We start from the raw sequence: 9,245 nt of genomic DNA, 5'->3' as shown, positions 1-9,245 counted from the left end.
TCATTTACATAGCACTGTGATGATGTAATGGGGGTGGGAGGACATATGATACTGACCGCTTACTATTAGCTATGGCCGTAGAGATACTCCACCCTACTGGTATAACAGATGGAGATGCTTTCCCACTGGCCAGTTTAGTGGTAGTTATTCTTCTTTGGCTTGGCTTCGCGGACGAAGATTTATGGAGGAGGTAAAAAGTCCACTTCAGCTGCAGGCTCGTTTGTGGCTGACAAGTCCGATGCGGGACAGGCAGACACGGTTGCAGCGGCTGCAGGGGAAAATTGGTTGGTTGGGGTTGGGTGTTGGGTTTTTCCTCCTTTGCCTTTTGTCAGTGAGGTGAGCTCTGCGGTCTTCTTCAAAGGAGGTTGCTGCCCGCCAAACTGTGAGGTGCCAAGATGCACGGTTTGAGGCGATATCAGCCCACTGGCGGTGGTCAATGTGGCAAGCACCAAGAGATTTCTTTAGGCAGTCCTTGTACCTTTTCTTTGGTGCACCTCTGTCACGGTGGCCAGTGGAGAGCTTGCCATATAACACGATCTTGGGAAGGCGATGGTCCTCCATTCTGGAGACGTGACCCACCCAGCGCAGCTGGATCTTCAGCAGCGTGGACTCGATGCTGTCGACCTCTGCCATCTCGAGTACTGTTAGTCTGTTAATAAAAGCCCAATATTAGTATAACACTTGTCTGGTCCATGTCTATGGCATATCAGTTTTATTAACAGACTCTCAATCATGGATACTTCCCTGAAACCTGGAAGACACGAGATAGATCAAGATGCCACCCGAGCTGGAAAAATTTTTTCACCACTGGATCCAGTGTTTTGAAGCCTACATGCAAGTGAACAGCATGGTGCCAGACGCAGTGAAAATGGACCAACTTGTGGCTCTCCTCGGAGGAATTCCCTACTCCGTGGTTAGGGAAACAGCTGTCTACCAGAATGCACTGAATCTCCTCAGAACCTATTATGGTATGCCACAATACACTTTGTTTGCAAGACACCAGCTTCACACTCGTGAGTTAGTTTCTTGATGTCTTCTAGCGAGTAGGGCATGTAGGCTTCAAAACAAACACATTTAGCATCACGAACTAAGCTTGAATCTCCAAGGGGTATCAGTGGAGATCTTGCGTTCAAAGTCCTTGCAGCCAACTTTCTGGCTCTCCTAACACGGAGCTCCAGGTAAAAGGATAAAGCTGGTAAATGGAGATCATGTTCCTGTATCCTAGTGGTCAATTTGGTTGACATTGCCCACTACGCACTGATGCCCGTGATCAGGTCTGACAAACATTATCTTTACTATGAGATATCTACCCATCAAGCATCAGGCTGATTGCTGAACAACCCATTAATTAAGCTCTCGGGCAATCAGACACCCAAGGGGCATGGCCTCCTACTTATTTCTATAGGAATCGTTCTTATAGCTGTCCGTTGAAGACCAAAATCACCTGTTTCTCACCTTATGATTTGTGCTGTTATTTCTTTCAGTGGAAACCAAGCAGTTCTGGCAGACAGATCCCTAAAGCAGAAAGAATTTACAGTTTCATTACAATTTGTTAGAGATCAGATTTTGCTGAAGCATATTCTTCTTCTTTGGCTTGGCTTCGCGGATGAAGATTTATGGAGGGGTATGTCCACGTCTGCTGCAGGCTCGTTGGTGACTGACAAGTCCGATGCGGGACAGGCAGGCATGGTTGCAGTGGTTGCAAGGGAAAATTGGTGGGTTGGGGTTGGGTGTTGGGTTTTTCCCTCCTTTGTCTTCTGTCAGTGAGGTGGGCCCTTGGTCTTCTTCAAAGGAGGTTGCTGCCCGCCGAACTGTGAGGCACCAAGATGCACAGTTGGAGGCGATATCAGCCCACTGGCGGTGGTCAATGTGGCAGGCACCAAGATATTTCTTTAAGCAGTCCTTGTACCTCTTCTTTGGTGCACCTCTGTCTCTGTGGCCAGTGGAGAGCTCGCCATATAACACGATCTTGGGAAGGCGATGGTCTTCCATTCTGGAGACATAACCCACCCAGCGCAGTTGGAACTTCAGCAGTGTGGACTCGATGCTTGCAGACTCTGCCAGCTCGAGTACTTCGATGTTGGTGATGAAGTCACTCCAATGAATGTTGAGGATGGAGCGGAGACAACGCTGATGGAAGCGTTCTAGGAGCCGTAGGTGATGCCGGTAGAGGACCCATGATTCGGAGCTGAACAGGAGCGTGGGTATGACAACGGCTCTGTACACGCTGATCTTTGTGTGTTTCTTCAGGTGGTTGTTTTTCCAGACTCTTTTGTGTAGTCTTCCAAAGGCGCTATTTGCCTTGGTGAGTCTGTTGTCTATCTCGTTGTCGATCCTTGTATCAGATGAAATGGTGCAGCCGAGGTAGGTAAACTGGTTGACCGTTTTGAGTTCTGTGTGCCCGATGCAGATGTGGGGGGGCTGGTAGACATGGTGGGGAGCTGACTGATGGAGGACCTCAGTTTTCTTCAGGCTGACTTCCAGGCCAAACATTTTGGCAGTTTCCGCAAAACAGGACATCATGCACTGGAGAGCTGGCTCTGAATGGGCAACTAAAGCGGCATCGTCTGCAAAGAGTAGTTCACGGACAAGTTGCTCTTGTGTCTTGGTGTGAGCTAGCAGGCGCCTCAGATTGAAGAGACTGCCATCCGTGCGGTACCGGATGTAAACAGCGTCTGCGTTGTTGAGGTCTTTCATATTATGCAACAGGTAAAGACCCTTTCAATCGCATGACCATACAATCTATCTGCGAATAAACAGGTACATCAAATTTGTATGACCCGGACTGTACAAAATTCTGGCTGGAATCTGGAACATGCTGACTGTGAGGCAAGTAGTCTCACAGTACTTCCAAATACATAGCCAAGCACTTGAACTGGCAAGACATAGAAGGACATAGGCCAAGCCCTGGTAAATGGGATTGTGGTGTGCTATCAGTCAGAAGCAAACACACAAAACCAAAAGACTGTACAACGGGCTTTACTCGACGTAAACCTCCACAGAGCCAGCTGTGGAGGGGAGCTGCTGTAAACTCTGAGAATGATGTCAAAGGGCCGGCTCAGGCTTATATCCCAGAGGGTGATTGACACCCAACTGGGTGGCGCTTGGTCTATTCGTGTTGATTGATTGACAGCCGGCCAGGTGTTGTCTTGTCCCCATGCTCTTCTGCAGGTACAGAGGTCGCCCCCTGCAGTAGACCAGTGGTGTACCACCACAGGGAATAGTACAGATATGTACTTGTTGGACAAGGCAGATGTGGTGTTTCTCCACTTCAACAAATCGCAAGTGTCAGGATCCACGCAGGGCCAGATTAAGGGCAACTGATGCCCTAAGCACAGCCCAACAATGGTTTCCCCTCAACACTCCCTTTGAGGGTTAGATCTGCCCACCTCTGTGGCAGCTGACATGTGATTGGTTCTCCAGGTGCTGATCAACGGTTAGATCTGTCCACAGATAAGGTTGGTACACGATTGGTCCTTGCAGGTCACATGGATAGGTCCTGCATTGAAAAAGCCGAGCACATACTATCTCTGTCTCTTTTTGTTCTTGCTGCTGCATGGAGACCATCACTGAACAGGCTCCGAGCAGATCTGGAGGGCTGAATGTAATGGGCCTGTCCTGGATCCTGATCCTTGGACAATGCTGGAGACCAGGTTCATTCAATATACTTGTTAGTTGTAATTCATTTACTGTTTGTTAGTGTGCTGTGCCTACTAGGGATAAAGAGTATTGTGTGTTTAACCCTCACGCTCCCATTTGGGTGTTGAGAATGTTTAGTAGCAATTTATTTGCACCTGTTGTGTAGTTATTTGTGCATTATTGCTGTGAATGTGTTAGTTGTGACCATTGCTGAACTCCAGGCTGCGAGCCACGGGCAACTCCAGAGGGCCAACTGCAATGGGCCACTCCCAGGTCCCAAGCAGCAGCAAGACTGGAGATCAGGTTCATGTGTATGTCTTCTTTTCTTTCTTTTTTCTTTGGCTTGGCTTCGCGGACGAAGATTTATGGAGGGGGTAAAAGTCCACGTCTGCTGCAGGCTCGTTTGTGGCTGACAAGTCCGATGCGGGACAGGCAGACACGGTTGCAGCGGCTGCAGGGGAAAATTGGTTGGTTGGGGTTGGGTGTTGGGTTTTTCCTCCTTTGCCTTTTGTCAGTGAGGTGGGCTCTGCGGTCTTCTTCAAAGGAGGTTGCTGCCCGCCAAACTGTGAGGCGCCAAGATGCACGGTTTGAGGCGATATCAGCCCATTGGCGATGGTCAATGTGGCAGGCACCAAGAGATTTCTTTAGGCAGTCCTTGTACCTTTTCTTTGGTGCACCTCTGTCACGGTGGCCAGTGGAGAGCTCGCCATATAACACGATCTTGGGAAGGCGATGGTCCTCCATTCTGGAGACGTGACCCACCCAGCGCAGCTGGGTATGTACTCATTTAGTTAAGGGGTATGCCGTGCCTGTGGGTAATGGGTGCTGAAGAAGTTAAACCCTTATTTCTCAGTATACACTACCTTTGAGCTGTGTACATTAGTCTGTCAGTGTGTGCCCTTTTTGTGAATTCCCCTGTGTGTAAATAACTACGCGTCCAGCATTGATTCTTTTTGAAACAATCAAACCTCTTCTGAACTACAGGCATAAATTAGCTCATTCTGCAAGAGCGTTACAGAAAAAGTTGGAAAAACTCAGCAGCATTTGTGAAAAGAGAAAAAAAAAACCAATGTTTTAGAATAGTGATTCTTAACTTTTATTTCTACTCAAATTCCACTTTAAGTGATCCCTTTGCCATCGGTGCTCTGTGAGTAGTAAGGGATTGCTTAAGATGGGATGGGAAGGTCAAAAATCACTGCTCTAGACCCAATTGTTACTGAAATAATTTGCTTGAGAAAAATGGTCATTGGCTCATTTCCTTTGGAGTCATGAAACCGTGCACATAATGAATCAATGAGGGACGATTAAAAATGATTTTTAAACTTCTTTCCACCCACATACCACCTTAAACAATCCTTTACTAATCATAGAGCACCTATGGCCTAGGAGTGGAAAGGAAAAGGTTGAGAACCATTGTTTTAGGGTCTGCAAACTCATCTCGCCTCCACGCTTACCCACCGCATGTTAGTTAATTTCTACTTCCTTCCAAACTATAGGTATTTATTCCAAGAAAGATCTGTCATCTCCTCATTACCAAAGTTACATCTGCATTGCCCGAATAAAGTGGAGGACTCTCAGACTGTACAAAGCCTCAAGTATAAATCAAGACACCAGTGTTTTTTTTTAAAAAACCCTTCTGCCGATTCTTCCAAGAATGAGCAATTCCTTGTAAATGGGCAACACATTTTATTGCCCATATTATCTTTTTTCACCTGCAATCTTTGCAGTCTAATTACCAGCCACAGCTGCAAATCATTTGGTCATGAACAGTGATTCTTTCCATTTTGAAATGATTATTTGTTGGTTCAAACAAAGGTCACACTGCTACTACAAACCTCAAAAAGTACGGGTTCATGGAAAAGGCACATAAATAATGAAGGAGATGCACCATTAGAACAGGGGTAAGGATGCAATATTATTGGTCTTGACTCGTTTATTTAATGCCCCATTCACTCGTCTGAATGGTTCACTGGGCCACAAGCTTCCCCAAAATAAGCTGGGATTCTCACATTCAATCATAATGCTCCAAGTTTTGGTTAAGCTGATGACTATCACCCTTTCAAATACAAATGGAATCACCATGGTTGAAGCCTCTGATCATTTAAAATCATTAGGAGAACTTTGACTCTCACTGCTGGCATTTCTCTTGTGCTTTACATTACCAGGGAAAACTCCTAAATTAGCCCATTTTCAAATCTTGACATGCGTATTATGTGAAATGAGAGAAGAAGTCATAGTTCCAAAAATCTGTCATCACCAATCGAGACACAGCCTTGTTGCCGTGTTCTGCTGAGGGTAAAAATACAAAGGTGCTGAACAGCAAAAGCTGGCAGGCCAATAGGCTGAGAAATTCTACAAGGATGGCGGTGAGTGGCCTTTGGCTCACTCTACATCTTTGATTGTACACACGGCCCATATTCTGCCATCCTGTCCTCCTTTCCCACACTGGACCCATGATGGGACCCATCAGCCAAGGAAGGGGAGGATGCCAGTGGAGCCCAGAGTCTTGGGGACAGAATAAAGCAATGGGAGAAGGATGGTCACTTTAAACATCTGAAAGTGCATATTTCAGAAAATGTTCATCTTTAAAAGTGCATTGTAACCTGTATTTTGACATAATTGTCAGTGCATAACTACCAAGTTAGCTTTGAAAAAGAAATTTGGTTCCTGAAATGGCAGTCAGCCAGGTAAATATTCAGGCTAAAATTCATTTGTTTGGCCAAAGGCTCGTTGGCTGTTTCATTTAAGCTCTTGGGTATCAATTTGCAAGATTACCAAATGGGTCTATACAAACTAGTTCTACAAAGCAAGGAAGTCATTGCATATTACATTGTCTGTGGACAAAGAGCATTCTCCCAAGGTAGCAAGGTGTTTTGCAACATCTAGGCAGATATCTACGAGATATCCATTACACAAAGTAATGGATGACAGAGCTGGAAAAGGACATTGAGACCACTATTCTTAAAGCATCACTGAGAAACACAAATGATTGGAATTTTCTTTCAGTTTATACAAAGGACATGGATGTTACCAGCAACGCCAGCATTTATTGTCCATCACTAATAGCCCCTGAATGGAGGAAGCAGTTAAAAGTCAAGTGAAGAGGTGTACAGCAGCAAGTAAAATCTGGTGCTTGAACAAAACTGGTTACAACTGATTCCAAATGCCCATGAGAAAACAAACCAGTTGAATAAATAGTTGGTTGCACAAGTACATTTGAACTTGACTCATTTTACCCACACAAAGGAGAAAGAGAGAGGAAGGTGGCCCAGTTATGAAAGGCAGAGCTTAATAAAAAGTTGAAACCCTATTTAATGAAAATTACATTGGAAATATTATGAATTTTTGTCAGGTAATCAATGGAGTTTTATTTTTCTATCTTGAGATGTTATTATTTACCCTCAATTAAAATTGTTACATGACCTTCAGAGTTCATTACCTTTTTGAATGGGAGTGGATTTCAATCTCAAATTGAAAGGATTGAAATTCCTCAAAAAAAAACGCTCTCAAGCACGCCTGGTCCCACACTGAAGGCACTTCTCATTTTCCAAGGAATGCAACAAAAAGGGAGAAAATGGAGAATGGTCATATGATCAGATATCACAAATCTCCAGCGGGGAACGTGGTCAGAATTATTCGCGCAGCAGCGGTCACGTGAAGTATTAATTATTCCACTGGGGTGGGGGGAGGAGGAATGGAAAACTTGCATTTATACTGTTTGTAACTTTGGGTTGTCCCAAAGTAATGAAATGTTTCCAAAGAGACATTCTGTTTATATATTTTTTTTAAACTCATTTGCATCCAAATCAGCTATATTTGTGATGAAACACAAGGGAAAAAAAAGTTATATTTTTAAAGATGAATTGAAATTGGTCTTGGTAACTTGTTTCAGTCATAAGTTGGGATTCCCCCAGTCTTCCTGCACCGAGGCTAGATTATTTACTACATAATATACCTCAGATCCTCTGAGAGAACTGAGCAAGTCTCTTCTCTCTATCAGCTGCAGCAACAAGAACTGTGGCTCATTCAGCTGGCAAACACCCAACAACTTCACCATGTGAGAGTATTCAAAATAACAAATAAAAAACAAGAATTATTATTCCTAGAAGGCACATCTTACAATCGACTAGTAATGTCTGCGTAAAAGTGTAAATGTCATCAATGAAAAACCTAAGGAGTCGCATTAGTTTAAACCAGGGGTTTTCCAACTGTCCCCTAAACTCACATTCCACCTGAAGTAATCCCTATGCCATCAGTGCTCGGTGATTTGTAAGGGATGGCTTCAGGTGGGATGTGGGTGAGAAGGGAAGGTTGAGAAGCAATTGTTACCAAAATATTTTGCTCGAGTGAATTGTCATTACCAATTTCCTCTGAAACCCTGCACATAACGAGTCAATGAGGTACGAGTAAAACAGTGGTTTTCAAACCTTTTCCTTCCCACTCACATACCACCTTAAGCAATCCCTTAATAGTCACAGCACATTGCATAGGGGTTGTGGGGGGGGGGGGGGGGGCAGTTTGAAAATTACTGATTTAAAACATTGAGAAACAAAACAAAATTTAGATAAGATCCTCAAAACTAAAAAGACTTTTGTGAAAGAAAATTAGTCATCTGTCAAAGGCATTGCTACCTAACTCCATGGTTAAATAGTTTTAATAAACTCAAAGAGCATTTACAATGTGTCTACTTTATCTCGATATGCAGGCTTTGATTTAAGCAGACTGTTTTCATCCACCAAAAATAAATCAAATTCCAATCACACTTGACAGTTATGAAATGAAGCATGGGAAAAATTAAACCAGTTCACCTCGAACTATTGAAACATTTTGCCCAGTGGAGATTCACTCCAAACTGCAGCAAGGTCATAGACCTTCACAAGAAAATAAAATGCTGTTAGCATGCAAAAGAACTGTTTCTATTGCCTTTAAATAATCTGATAATGAATTCCAGCATCAGACTACAGCAGTCGACAATCAGCCGAGCTACCTGCTCTCTTCACTCAGTCGGTCAGTCTTTATAACACTAAGTTGCCACAGAACTAAACCAATACGACATTCCTAAGACCAGAGTGATTTTACAAAAGCTGCTTAACGAAAACAGTACTACATACAATTAATTAATCAGAGATTAGGCAACAGCACAAGTTAAGACCGTTTGCAAACTATATGTTAAAAATGTCGGCCAGTTCAGTGGAGAAGAACGTTCCCCGATCCTGCGGGCCACTAGTTGTGCAGCCATCACAGGTCAAGTTACCGACCTCTCCAGGACAAGATGTTAAAGGTCCACCTGAGACAGTCATAGTTTGCAGAGCTCCCAATAGCTCTTGCACCATCTGCCACGAGGCCTAGGACAATGCATCTTCTAGACTTCTGAACTCTCAGTGAGGCCCAATGCCAACTTCTGCCAATATCAACTTAATCCGGTACTTCCTTTGTCCTACAGCTATGTAAGGCAGCTGCTTCATCTCGATTTCCCTTTCCATTATAGAATCATAGAGCAACAAAAGATTACAGCATAAAAAAGGCCCTTTGGCCCTTCTAGTCTGTGTCGAACTATTATCGAGCCTAGTCCCACTGACCTGCACCCAGTCTATAGCTCTCCATGC

The 9,245-nt window shown here is 44.2% G+C and overlaps 1 long non-coding RNA gene across 1 annotated transcript; it reads left to right on the top strand.

Moving 5' to 3' along the window:
• The first annotated feature begins 3,556 nt into the window (after positions 1–3,556).
• Positions 3,557–7,403, top strand: LOC138738470 (uncharacterized). The gene is made up of 2 exons (XR_011341559.1): positions 3,557–3,670; positions 5,136–7,403. It is a non-coding gene; the product is annotated as an uncharacterized lncRNA (long non-coding RNA).
• Positions 7,404–9,245: the final 1,842 nt, after the last annotated feature.

The sequence above is a fragment of the Narcine bancroftii genome, chromosome 7, assembly GCF_036971445.1.
Source record: "Narcine bancroftii isolate sNarBan1 chromosome 7, sNarBan1.hap1, whole genome shotgun sequence".
NCBI classification, from domain to species: domain Eukaryota; kingdom Metazoa; phylum Chordata; class Chondrichthyes; order Torpediniformes; family Narcinidae; genus Narcine; species Narcine bancroftii.
The sequence above is the reverse complement of the archived record's forward strand: the minus strand, read 5'-3'. Positions and strand labels throughout refer to the sequence as shown.